This window comes from Uloborus diversus, unplaced genomic scaffold, assembly GCF_026930045.1.
Source record: "Uloborus diversus isolate 005 unplaced genomic scaffold, Udiv.v.3.1 scaffold_13, whole genome shotgun sequence".
Taxonomy (NCBI): Eukaryota; Metazoa; Arthropoda; class Arachnida; order Araneae; family Uloboridae; genus Uloborus; species Uloborus diversus.
In genome coordinates, this window is record NW_026557987.1 from 6,451,638 (window position 1) to 6,479,463 (window position 27,826).

Genomic DNA, 27,826 nt, shown 5'->3' on the forward strand with positions numbered 1-27,826 from the left:
TAGTTACTGTTTATGAATTTCTTGATGACGAAATCGTACTTTAAGAAATCGAAAATTTCATTTTTTCCTCTATTTCAGATGTTTTTTGAAGATGAGGGAATACTCTAAATTTACTCAAGTTTTTTATGTAACATATTGAAGTGTCTTTTATATGATACTAAATTCTAATCATTGGAATCATCGTATTTTTAGTACTAGAGTAACTTGAACGAAGGCAAAATTTCATTAGTTACTTCTTTTTATTGTAAGTTTAGCAAAACTAACCATTTCTTTCGTGTTTCATTTTTCGTGTCGTTTTTTGTGCTTTATGCGTTACTACGAATTTTCAGAAAGAAAACTGTCTTCTAATTTTTCATAAAATAACTACTGCTAATCAAACCGTTAGGAAGCAGTTTTTATAAGAGTCAGGCACGTGAAATAAATGAAATATTTCATTTTGCTGAATATTTTCAGTGTCTTGTTCTCATGATTTAGGAAGACACGATTTTTTTTCCTTCAAAGAATTTTCTTGTGACCCACAAAAATTCCGAATGTTTTTCCCGACTTACTGTTATTCTTAAATAAACATTTCAAAATTTTCTATCTCTGAGCGGTGAGTATATTAACCACACAAAGTATTTCTTGCGATTACATTTAGCGTCTAAATTTAAATATGTCTTAAATGTTATGGCTGACTTTTAGTTCAGCCTGTTAGGGTGGTGAAACTTCGTCAAAGAAAGTGAAAAAGTGCCATGTTTGAGGCCTCCTGGATCCATGCACTGAGGTTTAGTCATGGGTTTTGAGTGTAGTTTGTGTAATAATATGTACTAACTATGTAATTTAACTAATTGGTTGCATGGGTCACTCTCATTGCAGTAAAAAAGCTCATATTGCCAGCAGATGATTAGCAAATTCATTTATGAACTAGTATGTTATGGCCATTACGAAACTTTCTTCTATATTTTTCCTTTTTCTGATCCCTCCCCATGCTTGACGAGGAAGCAATATTCCTAACAAAAACAAAATTACACATGCAAAAACTTGACGACCATCCCAATGTCTGAATTATTGTAGAAACAAAACAAATTGAAAGTTACTTTAAAAGCCTTACTTGAATTAATTACAAATATTTTTTTTATTAACAAACATAAGATGGCAACAGTTAAAAATCTTAAATCATTGAGATAATATTTCCGATCATTTCCATACAATTAAAATCACGAGAAATACGCTGACGACAGTTGATTACGATTAATCTTTCTTATTGTTGCATTAATGAAACTATTTTTATTCGCAAAAAAAAAAAAAAAAAAAAAAAACATCAACACCTCTTGGAGCGATTGGAGTCAAAATTGAACCAAAGCCTGTTTACGTATGGATTCACATATACTCCAAATTTCAACTAGAACGTAGCATTACTTCTTGAGATAGGGCACTCACAATGGAAGAAAGAACGGGCGATTGCGCTACCCCCTTTTAAGCTGTTGACACCAAAATAAAATCAGCTCTTATACCCACTAAGGGCTACTTGTCAAAAAAATTTTGTTTGATTCCGTTCGTTATTTCTTGAGATACAGCAGTCACAATTGACGACAAAAACCGTTCTATAACTCAACCCCCGTTTGAGCTATTGACACCAAAATTGAATCAGCACCTGCTACTGTTAGGGGCAACATATGGACCAAATTTTGTTTGATTCCGCCAGTTACTTCCTGAGGAATAGCAAGCACGCGTAACTCAAAAAACGTCCATTGCTCCAAACCCCTTGGAGGAATTCGCGCCAAAAACCAATGGGCACAAGTTCACATAGGGGCACATATGTGTACCAAATTTCGTTCAATTTCATGCGGTAGTTTTTGCTGTAGAGCGGCCACAAAAAACTGGTCACACACAGACGTGACACACACGCACACACACACAGACACATTTTCCAAAAATCGTCGAAATGGACTCAGCACACCTCAAAACGTTCGAATCCTTCGAAATTCGAAATTTTGCACGAATCCAATACTTTCTTCTATATATTAGATATAGAAGAAAGTAATAATATATCTGCCAATACGTGAAATACACCGCCAGCTCAGTCATTTCCAGCCGAGGACTGCAGTTTCGTTCTTATTAGCACTCATCAGCCCGGCATAGGAAAGTGACTGAGCTGGAGATGGAAAACCTCTTAAGGAAGCAAAGAGTGCGAAACAAACTGGTAGCTAATATAGAATTAGCAGACCAGACGAGTGACCGAAACAATGGTTCGGTTCAACTCGAAGATTGAACGCGAGGCACGGTATATTCAGTAAATTACTGCCCAATAGCCAGGGCTAAAGCAGAAATACGTGAAATACACCGCCAGCTCAGTCATTTCCAGCCGAGGACTGCAGTTTCGTGCAGTCCTCGGCTGCACGTCTGCTGCCTCGTCTTACTGCAGTCCTCGGCTGGAAATGACTGAGCTGGCGGTGTATTTCACGTATTTCTGTTTTAGCCCTGGCTAATGGGCGGTAATTTACTGAATATCTGCCAATGTTTGTACCAACAGATGCTAAAAAGTACACTTTTAACGAGCATGTATCTCCGTGTACTGAGGACAGTATGGAGCTGGATGGATCGTATTTCAAAGTGCGGTGTAAACAGTTAGCTCTCGGTCAAGTCCCAACTAGTGGTTGAAAAACCGGTATACCGAATGCCGGTACTTTGAGCAATTTTACAATTTCGTAATATCTGTATTTGCTGAGGTAAAATAAGGGTATTTTCATTAATAGCTGAAAATAATAAATGGTTTCAATTAAAGAACTTTTAATTTAACTAATTAAATATCCACTAATAATTTTAAATGTATACTTTTTCCATGATACAGAGCCAAAATTAATCGTTTGATGTAAAAATGGGGCTTTAAAAGCACGAACTAATAGAACATCATTAAACAAAAGTAGAGGAGAGATTGTAAAATGGTATGGTGAGACGAATTGCATTTTTGCGCGTTTTTGTGAAAGTTAATATCGAGTGTAATTTCGAATGTATTTGTTCTATTAGTAATCTATTCCAACCATCAATTTCAGTAATACTTTCTGATATTTTCTTTAAATATTTGCATCAACTGTACTGAATTTTGGCAAAAAACAATTCCTTGTTAGTAATACAAATGGTAAATTGTTGTCGCCGGTATTGATTTGTTGTCATGTCTCGCGTTATACCTGGCAAGATAATTATTTGCATGGAGGTTAAGTATAATCATTTGAAATATATTTTCAGACTTTTACATAATTATAAAGAATTTTGAAAAGAACGGGAAAATGAATAAAAGAAACTGACAAGATCAAATTCAGTCAAGTTTGTCGTAAATTCCAAAACAAACAGCAAATAATAAAAATCAAACACAAACCTCTCCTGCTCAAGAGAAATTGATATTAATATTGGAAATGATCTGTAGGAGAGAAATTACAAATTGCTATAAATTTAAAAAAATATATTAAACTATACACACGATACAAAAGAAGCGTACACACAATAGGCTCGCAAGAGACCAAATTATTTGAAGGTGGACTTCTAGACAATTAAAGGAAGTGTATGGCGCATTGTAAACGATACCACCGGCCTGCGTGAGTTCAAAAAGAGTATTTTGACTGTAGAAAAGTTGATCACTAAATGAGTTCTAGGGTTAGAGACAATTCAATAGATGTATCATGTTTTTTGCTATTATTAGTTTTTTATTATGACATTTGTTCCTTCATTCCATATTTATTCACAATACGTTTTCATGAATAATGCATTTTTTGTACAAAATTATAAAATGTGACAACGAAACAATGTTTTCAAGCATTTTTTGAGAAATTTCAAATACCGATATTAATACCGGTATTCCGGTATCACGTTTGAAAAATACCAAATACCGGTATTGAATTTTTTGGTCCGGTGTTGTAATCTCTAGTCCCAACGAATGTCTAAAACTTTTTATTAACCATAGTTCGAGTAATCTGAAATTCCTTTTCCAGCCTTATCAAGAACTATTCCCCCCCCCCCCAGGTATAGTACATAATAGACACTGTGGCACTTATAGCGTGGGTAAAATTAATTATAAGTATTACATAAAAATATCTATAAAGAGGTCATTTTATTATGATATAGTAGAATACCTTTAAAACGCCGACCTATATAACGCAATTCTCTTTAAACCTCACAATTTTTCAGAAGTAAACAATAGGTTTTTAAGTTTAAACAATCCCTTTGTTTTGCCTTGCTAACATAAAAATAGTTAGAAAAATTAAATTTTGAAACAGTTTTTCATCTTTCCAGCTTAATTCAAAGCTTTTAAGTGAAAATTAGTGTTCACAGTAAAATGAGAAAATATCAGATGGTTCTTGAAAACGCAGCTGTTATGCAAACCATGAAGCTGGCAGAAGTGTAGAATAATTCAATTTCTTTTAATTGCAAAGCATATTTATTTGTAAGTGATTAGTTGTATAAACTTAAAAACAAATGTGTAAGTTTTAATACTCATTGCAGATAGAACTAATTCTGAAGTGCTAATATATATATATGTGTTCTGAATATTACTTTCAAAATTGGTGAAATGATCTATATAACGCCAAAACCTGTATAATGGAAAAATTCTGGTCCCAAGGTGTGCGTTATAACGGTCTTCTACTGTACTTCTAAATAAGTTTTTTTTTTTTTTTTTTTTTTTTTTTTTTTTTTTTTTTTTTTTTTTGCTTGCTTGAATTAGTTTCGCGTCTTAAACGCATTAAGTTTGTAAACAGAAGTCGACTTATCCACTTTTTTGAAATTCTCAAAGTACTATCTTTACTAATAATAAAGCTGAAAGTCTCTCTGTTCCGGTCTCTCTCTGTCTGCCAGGATCTCTGTGACGCGCCTAACCATAGCGCCTAGCACGCGTAGCGCCTAAAGAGTTCGGCTGATTTTCGTGAAGTTTGGCACAAAGTTAGTTTGTAGCATGGGGAAGTATTTTCAGAATTTTTCCGAGCAAATTATCACAACGTGGAATAGTAAATTACGAAATCATCATAACGTGGAACCGTTACATGGGCGAGCCCATTTATTATAGCAAATTGGCGGGAAATTCATCATCCATTATTTGTTACTAGTGGTACCCGCACGGCTTTGCCCGTAATAGAAAAATTGAAAGGTCTTTTGATTCGCCTGTATATTTACAAATGTATGATGAATTTTCTCCCCAAATGGCTTTTACCCATGTTACGGCTCCACGTTATGATAATTTCGTAATTTGGTTGGAGGTGGTAAAGGTTCTTAAGCATTATCTTCATCAGAATCTGCACAGGCAGATTCTACGAAAAACTTCCACAATCGCTTCGAATAATAATGACTCGCACGTAGTTGCATTTTCCTCAACATTCAAGTAATCTTCCATAATCCGTTCCTTCCACATCATCAAAGATTTCCAAATTATCCCATTCGTCGGTCAAATTAGGACCGCTATCATTGCTGTTTACTAAACCACGGCTTTTAAAGCCGTTTTAGCAACTGTTTCTAATATAGCCTCAATTTATTTCCCTTGATTTCAGTTCCTATTGCTTTTAAATATCTTTTTGTCCTAAAACTATGATTATCTAAGCTATAAAGAAAATTAAGTGTTTTTTTTAATTTTGACAAAATTTTAAGTGTCTTTAAGATTAGTCTGCAATGAAGTTTTAAGTCTTCAGCTAAAAGCAAAAATATCCCATTCAGCTACATTTTACACAATCTTTCAACAGTGATCGCATCGAGGAGCAAAATTGCTTATAAGTATCCTCCCTTATACAAACTGATAAGCAAAACTATGCGGTAAAGGGGGGGGGACTTTATGCCTAAAATTGCAACAAAATAAGAAAAAATGGAACGAAACATTTTTAAAAACTTCGACTTTTTAAGAGGAGGACATTCGACTTTTACTTGTAAAGAGAACTTTGGTTTTGAACCCCTAAACTGTTGTAGGTTAGAATAAAAACTTTGAGATAAAGGAACAAAATTGAGAATATCATAAGTAATAAAATATGATTGAATAAATAGCTGCCATAACGGTAGTTTATTCCAAAATAAATAAACGCCACAATGTACGGACAAAATAGCAGAAAAATGTCATAATCGAACAAAAAAAAAAACTATCTGAAGCGAAATATTCAATGATATACCAGAAGAACCTTCAAACAGTATTTTACAAATAACTTAGGTTTTCACCAGACTATTTTTTTTTCAGTTATGATACTATGAAGTGTACGAGTAAATACACAATCGTAATTATATTGTCGTAACTTATTATCGTACGAGTAAGTATATCATAATCGATCTGCTTATATATCTGTCACTCCTGTAGGGTACGATTTCGATCAGAGCAGTTTTTAAAAGAATCTGGAGCATTTGAAACTGGCAGAATACAGAGATACACATTTTACAATCTTTAGTTGCTAAAATGGTATTCTTGGCAACACTGAGGGCTCCATGTAACTAAAGTTACAGACAGAAACTTGGTTGAGCTTCAGTGCATGGAACCAGAAGGCTTCATTCATGGACTCATTTCACTTTTTCTGATAAAGTTTGCCCCCCCCCCCTGCCAGTCTGCGTTAATTGTCAGCCATAAAATTTATGATGTATTTCAAGTTAGGTACTAAATGTAAAGTTGTAATTCCGAGAAATTCTTTAGCAGTTGCTTAATGCATTGGGATAATCAAGTTTTAAAAATGTCAATCTGGAAAAACTTCTACGTCAGACCCAACTAAACGAATTTTTACAAGTATCCGAAAAGTGTTTACAGGAAAAGAAGAAATACTTGTCTCCCCTAAAATCTGTATAAGACAATATAATCTATCCTCACCATAAAAACTCATCAAAATTAAGTAAGATGTGTGTTTTGGTGCCCCATTTCTGCCCGGTACTTATAAAAACTGCCTCTTAACACCGACTTCGCAGCCAAAATTGCAGATGCATCTCGCGAGGCAACCGTTGGGACAAATTACTTTGAACGAACAGAAATATCACTACCTATCACATATGATAGTCATGACAGCCCCATGTATCTGTTAATACTATTATAAAACAGTAATGTTTCTATTCGCTTTGTTCTTTTCTGAAGTGAATAATTGTTGATACTAAAATTAACTTTTCATTTTATTGTTCTTTGTAGAGTCCTAAGAAACAAGAATTCTGTTTCAGAACAAGGAATTCCCTTCTTGAAGAGGTAAATTTTCATGATACTTAACTTTGTTTCAGGACAGGTACCCTTTATTGATTAATTTGATAACTCCTTTTGAGTTCATGTTTTTTTTCTATAGGTTTTCTATTAATAAGCAAAAACTTCGTCAAGATACGAGAAGCTATCCCCCCCCCCCCTTCTGACGGAAAAACTGCTCATTTTTCAAAATACTATACTCTGTAACAAGGTATGAAGGGCAAAATTTAGTTCTTATTCTGACAACCGCAGTTGTCAGAAAAAACGCAACTTTAGCAATAATTTTAGATATTTTTTGTAACTTATCGGCAAAGAAGGTGCACACATACTCCTTACATTTTTTGTTCTTCATCGCGAGAAATGATAATTGGGATCGAACTTATTTTTGAAATAGGAAAGCAAGATTTTTGTCAACCTCAAATTCGGTTCATGACAATTTAAAAACTCAATGTTGAAACTCGGCTGATTACAGTTAAAAGTGGTTGAAAATTATCAAAAAAAGTTTTCTGATAACAGAAAGGAGATCCTTTAAATTTTACCAAAAAACGATGCAGTATGTATTCGTAATAAAATGTTAGTCATCGAGTGCAATGTGGTAAATTAACAGTTTGAAATCAATGCTTTCATTTTAAGTACGTTTGTTGCAACTAATCTTAATTTTTAGCCGTTTTGCAAACATTGAGATCACTGAGCTACCTCTTAATATGTTAATACATGTTGAAAATCTTGATGCCTCATCTTTATAGTAAATGGAACCAAATAAGAGAGGGAAAGATGCAAATGCATGAAGAAAAAAAATGAATGCTCCACCCGAATGAGGCGCAAGTTTTAATGTTATGCATAGAAATCAGATTGTTTTAAAAAATATTTTAAAACAGTGAAATGGAGACATATGAAACTGGGCAATATTGGACAGAAAATTTAAAAATTTGTCCCCACAACTCTCTATTCATGCTAAGAGAAAATTAAAACTATATGTTTAGACGAACTGCTATTGTTTCTGGTGAAAAAAAAATACAAAACTAACTTTTGATATGATCCCTATATTTAGATTTAAAAAGATCGAAATCTTGCTTTTCACAAAGACCTTTTTTTCTACATTCGTATTTAGAGAAATCAATGCTGATTCGAAAAAATGCAAAACTTAAATTTTTACGTTGTCCCCTGCTCCATTCATTGATGTTTAAAGGAAGTCGCGAAACTCTTCACTTTATGAAAAGTCACATCGGTTTCACAAGAAGAAATAAACTAATTTTTTATAAGTCTCAGGTATGTCCATTCATGTTCCGGGAAATCACAATGGTTCACATGAAAAAAAAAGGGAAGTCTATCATAGTGCATGATTCCCAAATCCCCCTCTCATGTTTAGGGAAATAACAAACCCATTCATATTTAGGGACATTGATACAATTTTAGAAAAATAGACGAGATCTAAATTTTCAAATCGACCCTTGACTAGGAAAATCACAACTGTACAAATTAAAAATGTGAAAGTCAACTTTTTGTTTTAGCGAAACACAATGGCCCGCGTGGAAAATATGCTTAGTCTTTCTATCTGTAAGATACCCATTCATGTTTAGGAACATTACGGTGGTTCACATGAAAAAATGCAAAATCCTAACTTGTTCATGGTCCCAGGAACCCCCCCCCCCATTCCAATTTACGGAAAATCACAATAGTCGATATAAAAAAAGTTAAATCTAACCATAATCATATAACCTTACCTAATCATATAAAATATGGTCCCATCAATGTTCCCCATTAATGTTTAGAAAAATCACAAGGATCCTCAGTAAAAGAAATACAAAATACAGGGTGTCCCAAAAGGTCGTTTACAAACTTAACATGCTGGTCTGCTATATCATGATGAACAAGATTTACATAGTAACATATGTTCGCAAGCCAAATGCTGGCGCACTACGAACACCAAGTCAGGCACTAACGGATGCAGAACATGTCGCATATTTATTACACAAAGATGATTTTACACAACATTTTAGTTTTCAAGGAAGGCTTATAGCTGTTGTTGAAATTTGCTGCCTTTAACTGTCAGACACCGTCGCAACGAACGAAGTACCGACCGTCGTAATAACGATCCATTCTGACAAGATTTCTCGGATCGCTGCGTTGTCGTTGCAACGTGATTATGAAAGCTGGCAGGACTCAAATTTTAGCAACTGCTTTAAGCTTTCCTAAAAGACTAAAATGTTGTATAAAACCGTCTTTGTATAATAGATATGTGACATGTTGTGCATCCGTTAGTGTCTGACTTTGTGTGCATGGAGTGCGCCAGCATTGCGTTTGCGAACACATGTTCCTATGTAAATCTTGTTCATCATGATTTGACAGACCAGCATATTAAGTTTGTAAACGACCTTTACAGACACCCTGTATTTTACATGGTCCTCAGGACTAAACATGATTGCATATCATGGAACTTTGCATCACTCCTCGTATATCTCTACACTGTTAAAACTACAGGTTGCATTCGGCACCTTTCAGGGGAGAAACGCTTGTTCACCAACGGCACCTAATACGGAGCCGAATTGGCATCTCTAAATAGGGCGAAAAACAGGCAACTTTTAAAAAATAGACAGCCGGGTGGAAAAAAAAAGGAACCTTCAGAGAGAGAAACGACACCCTCACTGTTAATCCTCCTCCCCCCTTCCCCGTACTGTGTGCGCTTTTGAATATAGTTTTTTTTTTTAATAGTTTTCTTTTCATTTATGATATTCTACTTTTTGGACATTTTTCACATTGAACTCAGTACTGGAAATGATTAAAACTTATAATTACAGCATTTGATCATGTTTCAGAGCTTTCAACATAGTTAAGAAGTGCTATGCTTTAATTCATCTGATCCTGCTCTAACTCGGTGTTTCTCAACCTCTTTTGACCCACGGGCCGCTAAAAGCAAATGAAAAACTTTTCGGACCAGTGAAATCTTAATCGTTTTCTTAAAAATTCACAAAATAAATATTAACTCGGGGGGCGTTAAAAACTTGTGAAAAAATTCGAGTTCTGATGAAGGTTTTTTTTTTTACAAAGTAACGTTAAAAGTTAATAAAACAATTAATATCTACCCTTCATTTGGTATCAAAGAGCTGTCACATGTTTCAATTTAAAGACGAGTAATTATTTAAATAATGTGAGAAATTATACATTTACTGAAACGTGACCCGTGTCGAAAATGAAGTACAGAGGTACATATGGATTATTTACATAAAGAGCCAAAATTATTCAGGGATATTACAGTTACGGAAAAACAAAACCGTTTCATAAACGTTAATCAAGAGTAACAAAATAAAATGCACATGAAGTTTTTCCAGTTTAAAAACCAAAAAACTTCTAACGCTATCGAGACATTAATCGCTAACAGGAAATGATTCAAACACTTGAATGAAGAAGGGAAAAAAAAGCCAGACGGAGAAAGATTTTTTTTTTTTTTTTTGCTGTTTAACGTTTTCGCATGCTATTCTGAAAAATCCTATGAAGCACAAGAATCATTTTTGTTCTGGTCCTCACTTGTTGATTATTGAAAATCTTAGCTGGTTATTTTGGCGATTAAATGCTGCTTATCGAGTACTCAAGAAAATAATGATAGATATTTTTGGTAGCGTTTTGAATGATGGAAATTTCACGACAGTAACAATAAACTGAAACTAAACGACAGTAACGGTAACTGAAAAGCAGTAAATGCACTTTTAAATACTTTTAACTATGTTTGAAAGCCTTAAAAGCTACAAAGTGATCAAAAGCTGTACTTACTTGTTATTTCGGGTAATTAATCCTAGAAAAGTTGTGTTTTAATCCAATAGTGTACTTCATTCAATGTGAAAGACACATAGATGCAACCATCATTTGTCCGCCATATTGAAGTGGTTGAATGCATATCTGAGGCAAAAGCGCATGGGCAGCAAATCTTTCTATGATTGCATGTTGTTTTGGCTCCTCTGCACTATTTCCTGGCCAGTATTGCACTTTATGGCTCCATGCTTTCACCTTAGAGGGAATATATTCACTCGTCTGGAACCCCTGGTTATAACAGTGTATAGAACCTCAGGGCGATGCGGCACTCACTTAGGGAACCCAGAGTTGCAAAGAGAGGAATATTTCAACTACATCTCGCGTCATTTTTTAAAAGTTGGACAAATTTGGTAATTGAAGGCAAATCAATTATCGGAAAATTATTACGGAAAACAATTATCGGAAAATTATCCGCTTATTATTATCGGAAAAATTTCAGAATATCTAGTGATACTAAACTAAGAAAAAAAAACTGAAGCTTTGTTTCTCTCAAATTAGTCTTGTCGGTCCTTTAGTGGTTAGTCAAAGTTTAAGGTCGTGAACATATGAGGCTAAATATACTGCCTCAAAAGCGATGTGTGACCCCCATGCCAGTTTTTCTTTTTTGTATTTATAAATAATTTGGTATCTCAAACACGGTTTTGATGGCAAAGGTCAATTGAAAATGCTGTTTTCGTTACTTTGTTTGCCTTGTTTGTATCCGCACAGCTACAAAAGCAGAAAGTGACCCTCGGAAATACGGGTAGAATTACTTAATTACTATAGTACAGTAGTCACAAAAACATAAAACAGCATTGGTTACTCTTAGCTTTAGCAGTCAAACGATCTCAAAGTTAATGGTTTTTAACAAAACGTCAAGTTTGAAGGTCAATAACTCTCTGCGCGACGAATCAATAACTTCGTGACAAAGCTGTAGTTGTAGTCCATGCGGTGTAATATTAAGTCTAGGGTAGAAACCCAGTTCATGTTATCAACTTTTTTAATTGCACGGTGTCCAAGTTGATAATTTGGAACAAAGAAGATTCTAAACTTTCGAGCAATTACTCTAAAAGGCCTGAGTCAGTAACTTTGAGCAAGAGCTGTAATCATACTCTGCGTGGTGTAGTTTTAGACTCCTGTCAGAAATCCATGGGATTGAATCGGCTTTCTCAAATTAATAGTCTCAAAAATTATAATTTCAATACAAAGGTTAGCTTTTTTTACTAGTTTACATGCGTTCAACACAAATCTAATGAGCGTAAACTCACAAAAATATGAGAACGCACCAACAGCCAAATGTACTTTAAGCTCTGGAAAGTTCAGGCTTCCAGTGTAATAAAACGTTCATCAATATTAGCCAAAACATGGCGATTCGTCTCGCAAAGCTGATCCGCCATTTTGGAGCACTATTTTTTGGAGATCCTAGATCGTCAGTATTTGAACCCGAGAAGCTAAAAGTGAAAATATTATGTCAGTTCCAAAAGCTCCTACACCTCTATAAAATCCAATACGGAGACGATCTGGAAGATACGATTTGAAAAATCAAGTCGGTTGACATGAAATGACTCTATTATAACATTACATGCACAATTTAACTGCATTTTTCTTTTTTTTTAAACAGATAAATTAAAGGTCAAAAGCAGAAGAATAAATATTTAAAAATTCTGCATAAAAAAATGCATATTTGTTATACAAAAGTGAAAGATGCAGGTGACTTGTGTATTGCACCTCGAAGCCCACCGCTCCTACCGCGATTGCAGTTCACCAGTTTTAGATGCCCGAGATGACTCGGGCACATAGGGTTACAGGGACAGTTCAACCCCGATCCGACCCCATAGGAAAACCCGCGCTTTTGCCGAGAGTTCGAAATCGAAAACATACCTAACGGTGTGATATTAATGTGTAATATTAGGCTGAATGTAATGAAGTCTAGTTGTTGCTACGCATGATTAACGCAGTCAGAAAAGCAGTCTTAGTGTGTGTTTTTTGCCAACATTTTTTATGAGAGGCGTGAAACAGTTTTGTTACAGTATTTACTTGCTTTTGAGTCGGAGGGATCTTATGCGTTAATAATGCTGCATGGAGGAGGTGCATAAGTCAAAATACAAACAGAGGCAAGTTTCTTGTCTCCATGGAGATGAAGAATTACATCATTTCACAGCGTTCAACCAACAAATTGTAAAATACAGATACAAAACAATTATTAAACAATTATACTACTGCAACAGGTAAACAGAACAGAACAATAAAATGACAATTCCTTAAAATGGTAGATATATATGTAAAATAATGAGTTAAATGAAATTTAACTGAAGAACTGAGTAATAATAATGAATGAATAAATAAATAAAAATTTTAAAAAACAAATAAAATAATAATAAATGAGTAAAATAATAATAATAAAAATAGATAATTTAAACTACGTTCCTTGGAACAGGTATCCCTCTTTTGAGAGAATTAGGGAAAGAAAGTACTTTGGCTGTTGATACGTTCAGGTATTTTTGTGAGTTTGAACTCAATAGATTTTGTGAAAAAGCGCACTTTGGTACTTAAATGATCATTTTTGAGACCGTTAAATTAAGAAATCTGATTGGATCACATGAGTTTCTGACCTTTTAGAGCAATTGACCTAAATCTTTTCTGTTCCAAATTATCAACTTTGAAACAGTGTAATTAAAAAAGTTGATTAGATGCCATGGGTTTCTATCCTAGACCTAAATACACCACATGGACATTAACTACAGCTGTATCACAGTTATGGATTCGTCTCTCAGAGTTATTGACCCTGAAATTGAAAACCATCAATTTTCAGTCTGTTAAACTACTAAAGCCAAAATTACTATGTTGAGTAAGTAATCCTATGCGTACATATGAGGGTCACTCGCGACTTTTGAAGATATATTTTGTACAAACAAGGTAATAAAGTAATGACAATAGCATTTTCAATTGGCATTACACCAAATTATTTATGCTAGCATGTACTTAGTATTAAATAGTATCCACATCTATAAAAAACTAGTATGTTGTGGCCATCACGAAACTTTCTTATAATTCTGATCCCTCCCCATGCTTAACGAGGAAGCAATATTCCCAACAAAATTACACATGCAAAAACTTGACGACCATCCCAATGTCTGAATTATTACAAAAGCAAAGCAAAGAGCGAAAATTGAAAGTTATTTTAAAAGCCTTGCTTGAATTAATTACAAATATTTTATTTGTTAACAAACATAAGATGGCAACAGTTAAAAATTTTAAATCATTGAGATAATATTTCCGGTCATTTCCATACAGTTAAAATCACGAGAAATACGCAGACGACAAACTATTACGATTTATCTTTCTTATTGTTGCATTAATAAAGCTATTTCTATTCGCAAAAAAAAAAAAAAAAAAAAAAATCAACACCTCTTGGAGCGATTGGCGTCAAAATTGAACCAAAGTCTGTTTACATATGGATTCACATATATTCCAAATTTGAACCAGAACGTAGCATTACTTCTTGAGATAGGGCACTCACAATGGAAAAAAAGAACGGGCGATTGCGCTCCCCCCTTTTTAGCTGTTGACACCAAAATAAAATCAGCTCTTATACCCACTAAGGGCTACTTGCCGATAAATTTTTCTTTCATTCCGTTCATTATTTCTTGAGATACAGCAGTCACAATGGACGACAAAAAACGTTCTATAGCTCAACCCCCGTTTGAGTTATTGACACCAAAATTGAATCAGCACCTGTTCCTATTAATGGCAACATATGGACCAAATTTTGTTTGATTCCGCCAGTTACTTCCTGAGGAATAGCAAGCCCGCGTAACTCAAAAAACGTCCCAATGCTCCACCCCCCTTGGAGGAATTCGCGCCAAAAACCAATGGGCACAAGTTCACATAAGGGTACATATGTGTACCAAATTTCGTTCGATTTCCTGCGGTAGTTTTTGTTGTAGAGCGGTCACAAAAAACTGGTCACACACAGACGTGACACACACATACACACACAGAGACAGACATTTCCCAAAAATAGTCGAAATGGACTCAGCACACCTCAAAACGTTCGAATCCGTCGAAATTCGAAAATTTGCACGAATCCAATACTTTCTTCTATATATTAGATATGGAAGAAAGTAAAAATGGCAGGAGTCAATCATTCCTTTTGAAGTAAAACTGTCAGACTAATTAGCATCATACATTTATGACCTTCAACTTTGACCACTCCCACCTCATCTCCCCCCAACAAGTAAAACTGTTCGCTTTTGCTCAGCTTTAAAAAATGACTCTTAAATATAATTCATAGGAGGGGAGAAAATATCAAGATGTAGCTCCGGAAGTATAAACACATTAATGTTACATTATAAGAACACCTATATTCATTTGTAATCAAAATTTTAGCTGCATGTGAGTTGAATTAATACGAGAAGGTTGCTGTCTTTGCATTGAAACTTTTGTGGTAAAAAAAAAGCTACAGATTTCATTTAAAGACTGAAAAAAAAAGCGTTGTAAAGGCATGCAATAGATATGAAACTTTTTCTTTCTTTTCTTCTACGTTCCGAACTTCCACTTCCCATCCACTTTTTCTCTCACGCCACGCTCTTTTTTCTGCTCCTGACTTAGTCATATTCACAACAAAATTGAATTTTTTTAATGAAGAAAATAGATGATAAGCAAAGATAAGACTAAGCTATGTGGATTCACTTTTAAACTGGTGACTTTAGAAAAATAAATCTTTAAAACCATGCATTTTTTAAAAAATTACTGTCCAAACGTCGCAAATATATAATTGCTTATGTTCAGCTTTGAAATTTTAAAAAAAAATTAACAAATTCATTTTTATAACTGTAATTCTTTGTCTTTGTTATTTTTTATAACAAATAAAAACAAAAATTATATGAACGCTCAAATTACTTTATTTTTCATTATTTCTGGCAACAATTAAAAAAACTATGTCACTTCCGTAACACAAAAAGGTTACTGTACACACAAAAACACACGCCTACACAAACATATACGCACATACTCACACACAAACACACACGCCTACATGCACACACACTCGTGATTGCGAAAAACATAATTTGAATTCCAGACACCCCCGTAGTGTAGAATTGAAAAAAGTGAAAAAAAAATTGAAAAAAAAAAAAAAACTTGAGAGGGGAGTCATGTTGCTTAGGAATCGACAAGAAGTAATTTTATTTATTTATTTATTTTTGTCCCGTAGTGTTGTTATTTTTATTATTAAAGAATTAATGAATTCTGTAAATGTGTTTTCTTTACATACAGAGTTCAAATGCAAGGAAAGTAACCCCTCACTACTTTTGTATGCAGTCGAGTCCCCACTTATGCGAGGGATGCGTTCCAAGACTCCTCGCGTAAGTTGAAATTTCGCGTTGTAGAAAAAATATGCATACAAATTTTTTAAATCATCCCAAATACTTTTAGGCACTTATAAACACCTCTCAAACTGATCTAAAGCATTCCTTAACCATTATTGCAGTTTTTTCTATAAAGAACTGAACTTTTACTGTATTTAAAAAATAAAAAACTTATTCAACATGAAATACTTAAGATGCACAAAATGAATGACCAATGGGAGTAAAAGATATAAAATAAAACAATACGGTACGCACTGCATGCAGTAAAGTTAAAATGATGCACAAAATAGTACTGTACAGTAGATACAGTAGCAATATTTACGAGTTACAAAATGAGGATACTAGTGATGATTTATGCTTCAAGATCAGATCGTTATTCTTAACTAATACATTTTTAAATACGCTTCACCTTTTATTTAAAACGTTACAATTTGTGGCTACATCTCCTCTACCTGATCTTTTTATTAAACCACAATGCAAGAGCGCGCGTAGCTTCCATTTTCATAATTAATCCATTTTCATAATTTCATTTATTTATTTATTTATTTTTATCCCGTAGTGTTATTTTTATTGTTATTAAAGAATTAATGAATTCTGTAAATGTGTTTTCTTTACCGACAGAGTTTAAATGCAAGGAAAGTAACCCCTCACTGCTTGTCTATACTGATATGAACGCATGTTCTTTTCCATCAGATGCAAAGGACGGAAACTTGTCGTCACACCACAAGGAATTCTGTAAACTATGTTTACTAAAATTCGTCGAGTCAGCACAAGGGAAAGTTTGTCCTCGGTTATGTATGAAGGGAATCATGCGTTGAGAAAACAGCGCTTATTACGAAAAGGTAGGTTTTGTTGATTTTCTATTTTTCTGAAATATTTTACGCATTTTTTTTTTATACGCTTTTATTAGCTTCACTTGTATGCTTGTGAGTAACTCTCCTTTGGACTAAGAGGTGGTGGCTTATTACTGTTAGTACACTCCACCACTTTATGAGCGTTCATAGCCGAGCGGTCAAGGCGCGGGTCTTCGCTGACGTCCACCTCCGGGAATCATTGGGCGTGCGTTCTAGTCCCGTCTACACCAAAATTAAATTTATAACTCAATTTTCGCCCACTTTTTGTGATCGGATTCTTTTAAAATTTGGAATGGAACCTCAGACTCGATGACAATGCAATATTCTATAATCAAATTAATTTATTAACGATATGTTATTAGTTTATTCTAAGTAATACGCTTTTATTAAATTAACTTGTTTGTTTATGGGTATGTTTGTGGGTCCAACTTTCCTCTGGACAAATAGCCAGTGTCTTACTACAATTACTTACAATGTACAAATCAGAGCTGCGGAGTGTAACAATGTTTGCACATGAATTTACCAGAAAGCATTCAAATTGTCTGATGCAAATAAAATAATAGTTTAAAAAACTAAAAAAACACGCTTTAGTAGCAAAATGAACTAAAAAGTAAAAAATAATCTTTGGACGACAAGTATATGAAGTAATTGACCAAACACTTAATTTTACTGTAATAGAAAAAAAAGCGTGGGGGGCTTCTTATCAGTTGTCTTAAATTTCTTCCACTTGTTATCCATGCAAAAATGTAAATAGTCAGCTCCCACGCTTTTTTCTATTACAGTAAAATTGAGTGTTTGGTCAATTACTTCATGTACTTATCATCCAAAGATTATTTTTATTTTTTAGTTCATTTTGTTACTAAAGCGTGTTTTTTCAGTTTTTAAACTATTATTTAAGCTATAACTTACGTGTATCTTCGTATCATTAGTAGTAGTAGTTTAGCTTGAAAAAATATACAACTCCATAACGTCATTAATACTTATTAACTAACGCTAATGACTGAAAGGTCTTGGATTTTCGACAGCACGTTCAGGGTCACATTTTCCTTTCTGTATTACACTGACAATGTGCATCAAATACCTTTTTTTTCGCTTATTAAGTTAGTTTTTAAAACTGGGTCATTCCATGTGAAATGAGCAAATCTGCTGTGACTGACATGTCACAGATTTCAATGAAAATTTTTATTTAGGTAAACCATGTATATCTATGAGGGAATGCAAAGTATCTTATACATATAAAATCTGAGTATCTATCTATCTATCTATCTATGTCCAAGCTTCTTCTCCCGAACGACAGTGAACTGACCATCGAACCAGGTATCGATGGATTCGTCATCTTCCCGTCTTCATGTTTGGCTATTTAACATAATCCTCTGATAATAATTAGCGGAGATAGCAATTAAAAACTATTAATTATGACTCTTAGATTTCAAAATCAAATCCCTATTTTTCGAAGGCTTTCCTCCATTCAAATTATTATTCAGTGCTTCATCTCAACTTTCCATAACAATGCTTTTATTAAAATGTATAGCGGGTGAAGAAAATCATTGAGATGAAAGATCTGTTGCCATTTTTTTTCTCGAATATGAACAGGTAAAATTCTTGTTTTTATTTTGAGGCTTTTCCTGTAATCAGGGGATTTAAAATGTTTACTTTTTGGGGTTTTCCGCAATCTGCCGCAAAATTTCAGTGACTTTTTTTTTTGGTTCAAGCCTGATTGTTAAATACGCGTCACATGACATAACTTTCATTTTCGAGGAGGACCGTGCACGTCGTAAAGTAAATGAGTGATTTACAAGTTATTTGAGTTCTTTGAGGGTTTGTACCTGGAAAACGGATTGATGTAATTCTTGTACGACCATGTGGATAGAATCCATCCAAATATTTATCTGAGTGGTATGTTGCATTAATAAACACCCGGGCAACGCCGGGTAGTAGACTATTTTATGTAAAAAGCGGATTGTTATTGTGCATAAATATTTCCGATATAGTCTATCAGATGTAATTCAGTTTAACGTGAGTAAAGATTATAGTTGATAATGCATATATTTTCCCCTTTTGTGCTGACTGAAAATGTACTCATAACTTGTATCATTGATAACGATTATTAACGTTGATGAGGTGTTTTGGCAAAAATATGTTTTACTGGTGTTTTGCAAACCTTGCTTTACGCGCATTTATTTATTCCTTAACGCGTTAGAAACTAGTGTCAGTGTACTACAAAAGCATCAACTGGACTGCTCTTACATTTTTTAGGTAGCCCGTGCAACGCCGGGCACGCAGCTAGTCTTATACATATAAAATCTGAGTATCTATCTATCTATCTATCTATGTCCAAGCTTCTTCTCCCGAACGACAGTGAACTGACCATCGAACCAGGTATCGATGGATTCGTCATCTTCCCGTCTTCATGTTTGGCTATTTAACATCATCCTCCGATAATAATTAGCGGAGATATCAATTAAAAATTATTAATTATGACTCTTAGATTTCAAAATAAAATCCATATTTTTCGAAGGCTTTCCTCCATTCAAATTATTTTTCAGTGCTTCAACTCAACTTTCCGGATGAACGCTTTTATTAAAATTTACAGCGTGAAGAAAATCACTGAGATGAAACATCTGTTGCCATTTCTTTTTCTCGAATATAAAGAAATAAAATTAGGCTTTTGTTTTAAGGCTTTTCCTGTAATCAGGGTGTTTAAGTTGTTTACTTTTCGATTATTTTGCCGTAATCTGCAGCAAAATTTTGCTGTTTTTTTTTTTTTTTTTTTTGTTCAAGCCTGATTGTTAAATACGCGTCACATGACATAACTTTCATTTTCGAGGAGGACCGTGCACGTCGTAAAGTAAATGAGTGATTTACAAGTTATTTGAGTTCTTTGAGGGTTTGTACCTGGAAAACGGATTGATGTAACTCTTGTACGACCATGTGGATAGAATCCATCCAAATATTTATCTGAGTGGTATGTTGCATTAATAAACACCCGGGCAACGCCGGGTAGTAGACTATTTTATGTAAAAAGCGGATTGTTATTGTGCATAAATATTTCCGATATAGTCTATCAGATGTAATTCAGCTTAACGTGAGTAAAGATTATAGTTGATAATGCATATATTTTCCCCTTTTGTGCTGACTGAAAATGTACTCATAACTTGTATCATTGATAACGATTATTAACGTTGATGAGGTGTTTTGGCAAAAATATGTTTTACTGGTGTTTTGTAAACCTTGCTTTACGCGCATTTATTTATTCCTTAACGCGTTAGAAACTAGTGTCAGTGTACTACAAAAGCATCAACTGGACTGCTCTTACATTTTTTAGGTAGCCCGTGCAACGCCGGGCACGCAGCTAGTAGGAAGTTTAAAAACTGTTTGTTGCTTTGTTTTTGAGCATAGAAGTTGATGCTTTCGCTAAGCCTAAATTTTCAGAGTTCATTGCTCATTCAGAGTTTGTGACTCAATTACTCCATAAGTTATAGACGTACACTTAAAAAATAAGTATTTTCGCATTCTATAAACAAATCTCTATTGGGAAAGAGCAAAGTAAAATTTATTCGGATCTTTTTTTGAATCTGAGATATTAACAAATATTGAAATTTTGCCATTCTAGCTCTTTTAATGAAAAAATAACAGTAAAAATGATTCAGATTGAAAACTATCTATAGCTAACTATCTGCTCTAATTTAGTTACTGTTTATGAATTTCTTGATGACGAAATCGTACTTTAAGAAATCGAAAATTTCATTTTTTCCTCTATTGCAGATGTTTTTTTGAAGATGAGGGAATGCTCTAATTTTACTCAAGTTTTTTTACGTAACATATTGAAGTGTGTTTTATATGATACTAAATTTTAATCATTGGAATCAGCGTGTTTTTGGTACTAGAGTAACTTGAACGAAGGCAAAATTTCATTAGTTACTTCTTTTTATTGTAAGTTTAGCAAAACTAACCATTTCTTTCGTGTTTCATTTTCTCAAAAGCATGTTTATGAAGTACTTGATGAAATGTTTCTTAATTATTGTGTTGAATTTTCCTCTCCATTCGTGATATAGGAAAAAGAATAGCTCTTAAAGAACATACGAAGTTAAAAGATATGGACAGAGGACCATCTCGTCTAATTCACAATAGCGAAACACTTCTCTATTTTAGTAATACCTTTTCCTTCCAAAATAAAAATTGTCAAACAACATTTGCCACAATGAATTTAATTTTCAATGAAAAGCAGCTGGCTTTTCTTTCTACTATTAGTGGCAAAAGGGCTTTGGCATTGATAAACTATCAAACTATTATCCTACCTAAAAACTATAAAGAATACAAAAAAATTCAAATTTTAAAGCTATTTGAAAAGAGTGATAAAGGAAGCATTTGAATGGCATTAGGGAAAAAAATTTAAAATTTTAATTTTCATAAAAATTTTGAAAATTGACCATTTTTTCCATGTTTTTGGAGAAATTTATGCCCTGTTAGAACACCCAAGGAGTTGTTATAACTTGATAATATTTTATATATGTTTTGTACTAACCAATACTCAATTTTTGGAAGGTGTTGCAAATTGAGATTTGAAATCTAATATTTTTCGGGACACCCTACTGTACGTGTGTGCCAACTTGCAAAACTACATGTTTTTTTTTCACCTATATTTTGGCCTTCGTTTACTAGACTATAACAGCAGTTACGGCCCACATTTGAAAGAAATATTCAAAAAATAAATGTCAAGAATAGTTCTTTTGCATTTTTATAAAGAATATGAAACAAAATTTTTATTTTAATTGCTTTTTATTTTTGAAAAAAGGTACCTCGTAATGAATCAATCACCTGAGTCAATAAAGGGTATGTGTCGGAACAAATTAGAAGACAAGCTGAGTTTTTGCCAGTTCGTATCTAATTAGGGAATTTTTTTTCACGAAAAGTCCTTACCCCCAGGTCTATATGGTTCATTCTCCAGAAAGTGTAACTTTTCAACAAAAATATTTTTCAATTCCGAAACCCCTTTTTTACATGAAAATGTTACCTACTAGAAGAAACCATAAACACTTGCCCAGGTAAATTCCAATTACTTTACTCATTAATTTAAAAAAAAAATTAAAAATGCCTTGCTCACGGAACTAAAAAAAAAAGAAAAAACTTTGAGTATTTGAAAATCGAAGCCAATTTAATGTCAAAATAGTAATTTTGTTTATTGTACAAACAATGAGCTATTTTAATGATTCGTGTGAATTTAATATTAAGCTCTCTTAATTAACGCACGGCTTTATTTTTAGTTATCCTTTTAGTTCAAATGTCTGTTTAAAAATAGTGTAATAATAAACATTTCCAAATTAGCAAATTTGAGAATGTACTGGCAATTTTGGTAGAATGCCTAAAATTGATGCATTCCCCCCCCCCCATCATTTATTTTCATCTCAGAAATTATGAAATTAATAAGGTATATCGGAGGTGAGGAATTTTCCATTTATAGAGGCCTAATGGATACGTTTTTTGGGGAAATATGTTTTTCTTCGTTGATACAATCCGCTCATGTTAAGCATATGAAAACGTGCTCACTTCTTTTTTAACTTTAATTTACATCCCTGAAATTAAAGTTCACGGAGGTGAGAATTAACAAAAACCACAATTAAATTTTCAAACAAAATCTATATTCTTGTTTTTTGACAAAAAATTCACAACTTCTTTATGACTGAAATTAAGCAAGGGGGGCTTCCCTAGTATAATGAGGGGGGGATTTGATGTCATTACTGCCATCTGTTAATGATAATTGGCATTTTGTGTTGAGGTAACGGAGGTGAGAATTCGTGACATAATTCCTTATCTTACTGAAACGAACTAAAACACAATATTAAGAAATTAAATATACTGAAACAATTAGCATTTGAGACTTGTGAAAGAAATTATAAATAAGTATATATTTTTAATTAAACAAGTTATTAAGCAACATAAACAGTCACAAAAGGTGTGTGACATGCTAGGGAGGTGAGAATTCACATGTGGTGAACCGAAAATATATTTAAAAATTAATAATAAGAAATTGTTGGCAAGTTTAGATAGATATATTTCGATGAAATTAAAAAGCATTGTTTAATGCATTGTTCCTAAAACTTTTTTTGTTAAAGAGGAGTGTGACAGAAAAGTTACACTTTTGAAGAGTGACCCATATAAGCTTGTGTTTAAAAACCTACAATTTTATATTTAAGGGGGCTGGGGGGAGGGAAACTCAAGGGGGAATGCGGGGACTTTTCGGAAAATGCTCCCCTGCTTATTTACTAACAAGTGGCAAAAATTCAGCTAGTTCCTAATTTGTTTCTTCATTTCGCTATTTTTGGTCCTTATTCATTGAGTATACTTTAGTTGTCGAGGCTTTCATGTCCTATAATAAGCATATTTCAACTTGAAGTTTTCTTGTAGTTGATAGCTCTCAATGTGAAATGTAACTGTAAGAAATAAGCCAGACATTGCAATGGGACCTTTGCAAGTCTGAGTATGAAAGGTAAATGCTGCTGATTTCCTTAAGCATTAGGACATCGGTCGGCAACCTTTCTCGGCTCATTTTTTAACAGACACGATAATTCGTTTTTAAGAATCAGATGTTAGTACATGCATCGCTAAAATTAAAGAAGAAATTTCATAGCGAGTAGTATCTCTCCTCGATATTAACAGTATCTTTTTTACACAGTCAACACTGAGTTATTATTATTTTTTTAAGGTGTACAAGTTCTTTTGGCTGGTATCTTCAATTTTCACAAAGACTTCGGGATATGTTAGTCATTCTATGATAAGAAAAAGGTAAGTTTATTTTTTCTTAAATCATATTTATTTGTCCTTGTGTAAAGGGCAAATTTTCCGATCGTGAATAGGGGGATCCATTTTTACTAGAGACGCATCGAGTAGCACTTTGGGCCGAGTACCGGGTACTCGGCTTTTACTTCTCGGCCGAGTGCCGAGTACAGATTATGTTTTAAAATGAACCACTGACATAAACGTGAGGAATTTTGAACTCATTAAATAGCAGTATAGACCTCCATATAGTAGTTCTTAAAGCGAAATCCCAGCTAAAATTTAATTATGCATTATGTGAAAGATGTTGTTTATCGGAATTAAAAATGTACAAGAAAGTAAAAGGCATGATTAGTTCAGTTGGAATTAACGCATTGTATCAATCTATTACTTTTGGTTCACCTATTTTTTGAGAGCAAATAAAAGAAAACGTTAAAAGCACAAATGTGCAGGAACTCTGCAGACAAATGTTTCGGCGTTACAAGGAACGCCTTTTTCAATGAACAAAAGTAAGCTCATGGATTATTCCTATCATTTTGGCGACAAAATGACTTCCTTCCTGGACGAAAACATGTCGCTATTCAGGATAAGCGTCGTTTTAGAACGTGAAGAGAACTTAAAATGAAGAAATGAAGGGTTTTCTAATTCTGCCTAGTAGGGGAATGTGAGGCAAAGTGAAAGAATGCAAAGTGAAAGCTAAGATGACTTAGATTTTTTACAATAAACAAATTGGAAATTTCAAAAAATCAGTAATCCAACGTTATAAAGCACATATACGTTGATGCACATATGCTTTATAACGTTGGATTACTGATTTTTTGAATTGTCAGCACAAAGGTATTTATTCGTAAAATTGGAAATTTGTTTCGAAAATTACAGTACGAAAAGAAATATTTTTTTATATAATAAAACTTTCATTGAAACATTATTTTTTATTCTTGTCAGTAATTTGGAGCCTTTATTCGGCGGTATTTTTTTTTTATTTTGCTGACACTACATGTGCAACTAACTACATTGTTAAAATAGTAATAGCTAGGTGGCGCTAAAACATAGAAAATATTTCAGTTTTTCACTTTGCCCGCTATTTCATTTTCCCCCTCATTCCCATACTTCGGATAACATTTACTACAGGCAGCTTTTAAAGGGCTTTCAAATGCTGCAAAACCGAAAAATAGGACACTTTTTCGGTTAGATATTTTGAAATTGGTGATTTTCCTTAAAATTGGAATCGACATCTTGGGAACTCATCTTTTTCACAATAAAAGGTGCTCTCTGTTTTTTTCTGCCTATTAAGTCCTTAATTATATACTATTATCAACGCGATGAGGAGCAGGATTTTCATTTTGTTCTATTCGTAACGCGTTTTTTAATCTGATTATTCCTAGCAGACAATTTAATACCAAAAACAAATCTGCGAAACAATTTGCGTTGATTGATGAACGTTGGTGAGAAGGGGGCGATCGCCTAGTCTTCAAAACTGATTTTTTGTCCTTCCAAATAGGGTCGTTTCCGAAATTTTAAAAGTTTTTTCTTTTTTTTCTGACAGAGCATTTTTAAAACTAGACAATTTTTACCATTTTTTTTAAATAATTTATCAAAGTTTATTATTTTTTAACCATTTTTTTTTATCTGTGCACAGATTCAATTTTATTTTTTTCCGCTTCTGCGCATGAGATCGCAAGTGATGAAACGCCAGTCACCGATGTCATTAGCGCAGAGCACAGTATTTCATTCGCTTCTTTGCTTACATGTACTGGCAACGATACAGCTGATAGCAAGCGAAGAGCGCAATTTGTAATTTGCTTTCAAATTATCATACCTGGAAACACGGTAGACAGCAAGCGCAATCGTTCAAGGCACCAGTGGAAAAGCGCGCCAAAGTTCATCACTTGCGACGTCATAAAACCACGCCTTATTTGAAAAATTAAACGTTTTGAAAGTAAAAGATTTTCCTCACTCCATGTTATTATTATTATTTTTTGCTCATTCTATCAACTTCAGTGACTAAAAGTAGTACCTTTGACTGATTGAAACAACCTCGTGATGGAAGATTCATTCACTGATCGGACTTTTCGATTTTCCATATTTTTCGGGTGAATTTGTTTCTGCTTAAACGAGAATAATAAGCAGGCAATTAGATGGGCTATTGAAAGGTTTTTATTCAGCTAAAGCAATAGAGTATTTAATTTTAAGATATTTTTCGTTGTCAGAGTTCGAAAAATCATCACCAGTTCTCTCTATGAGTTCTTTTTCGTGGAAGATTTGATTTCGTCATAGGATGGATTTTCGAAGTAGTTATCTTCACATTAGGTTTCTTTTTTTTGGATAAAAGATTAGAATATGTATATAAAGCTGTAGGATGAAGTCTTATCATTTTTATGAAGAGCATTTGCTTTGCAGTTCTTCTGAACACTTGGTTTGCTTGGTGTTTGTTTCGACTTTGCTAAAGACACCATCCCTTCTTCTTCATGTTCATACTCGGAACACGAGAATTTGATGAATCTTCTACTGCAACAAATTTTAATTATTCCATAATCTTCATCTTCAAACTCGGAACATTCTGATGATTCTTCTGCAAAAAATTTTGAAAATGGTGCGTTGCGAAAGACAAGTTGCAGAAGCAAATGCAAAATGTTTTTCATTCAAATCCGAGATTGAACTTGGCGCCTGTGGTTTTGAGGATGATTCACTCTTGTCAACAGTTTTCCCTATTGTGATTTTTTATAACCAATTTTTGTGCAGATATTGCATTGCCAGATTTTTAAGAGGTAGCAGAGCTAGATGACATTGCTTTTTAATTGCTGTCTCTTACTTTCCGTTTTCAAGTGTAGTATACTTTCAGATGAATTGTTCCATTCAATTTCGCATTATCAGAGACCTAAAAGTCATTACTACTCGGAAGGCTGTGATATATTTTTCCTGAAAGGTTCAGTTTCGTCGCAGGATGAACTTTCAAAGTAGTTATCTTCCCAGTAGGCTTTTTTTTTTTTTTTTTGAGGAACTGACTTCAAGACTAGGAACTAGCAAATTTTGATACTGCAAAAGATTTTGATAGTTGTATGGCCAAAAATTTACTTGCAGCATTGAAAGCGAAAGAGTATTCACCTAGTTCCAAAATCTAAACGTAGAAAGTTAATAGTTTTCTTGGAAAACGTTCAAATGTCCTATGGAAGCCATTTCAGATCCCTCAGGATCAGACTCGAGATACTTAAGAAGTTCCCAATGCACCGAATTTGGATAATGGTTTTGGCCAAGAACGAGCTGCATCAGTAATTGCATAAGGTATTCATGTAAATTGGAGCTTGAACTTGAATCTTGTGAATTCGAAGATACTTCAATTTTTTCAACAGCATTTCTCACTATTGATTCTTTTTCACCAGCTATGGTTTTCATCATGCATTGTCAGAAGCTAGATAGTTGATTTTGTTATCTTTGAGAGTCGTCACTATTTCTTTTTAAGACTAGGAACCAGCAAATTTAGATGCTGCAAAAGATTTAGATGTTTTTGCCAAAAGTTTACTTGCAGCAGTAAAAGCGAATGGGTTCATCTGGTTCCAGGGTAATCCAGTTTTATCATAAGATTTTCCTATTATGATTTTTTGTAACCAGTTGTTGTGCTGATATCGATTTTTTAAGAGGTATCAGAGCTAGATGACTTTGCTTTTTAATTGCTGTCTCTTGCTTTTCGTTTTCAAGTGTAATATAACTTCAGATACATTGATCCATTCAATTTTGCATTATCAGAGTCCAAAAAGTCATTACTACTTGGAACGCTGTGATTTATTTTTTCCTGAAAGGTTTAGTTTCGTCGCAGGATGAACTTTCAAAACAATTATTTTTCCAGTAGGCTTTTTTTATTTATTTATTTTTTTTTTTTTTTTTTTTGAGGA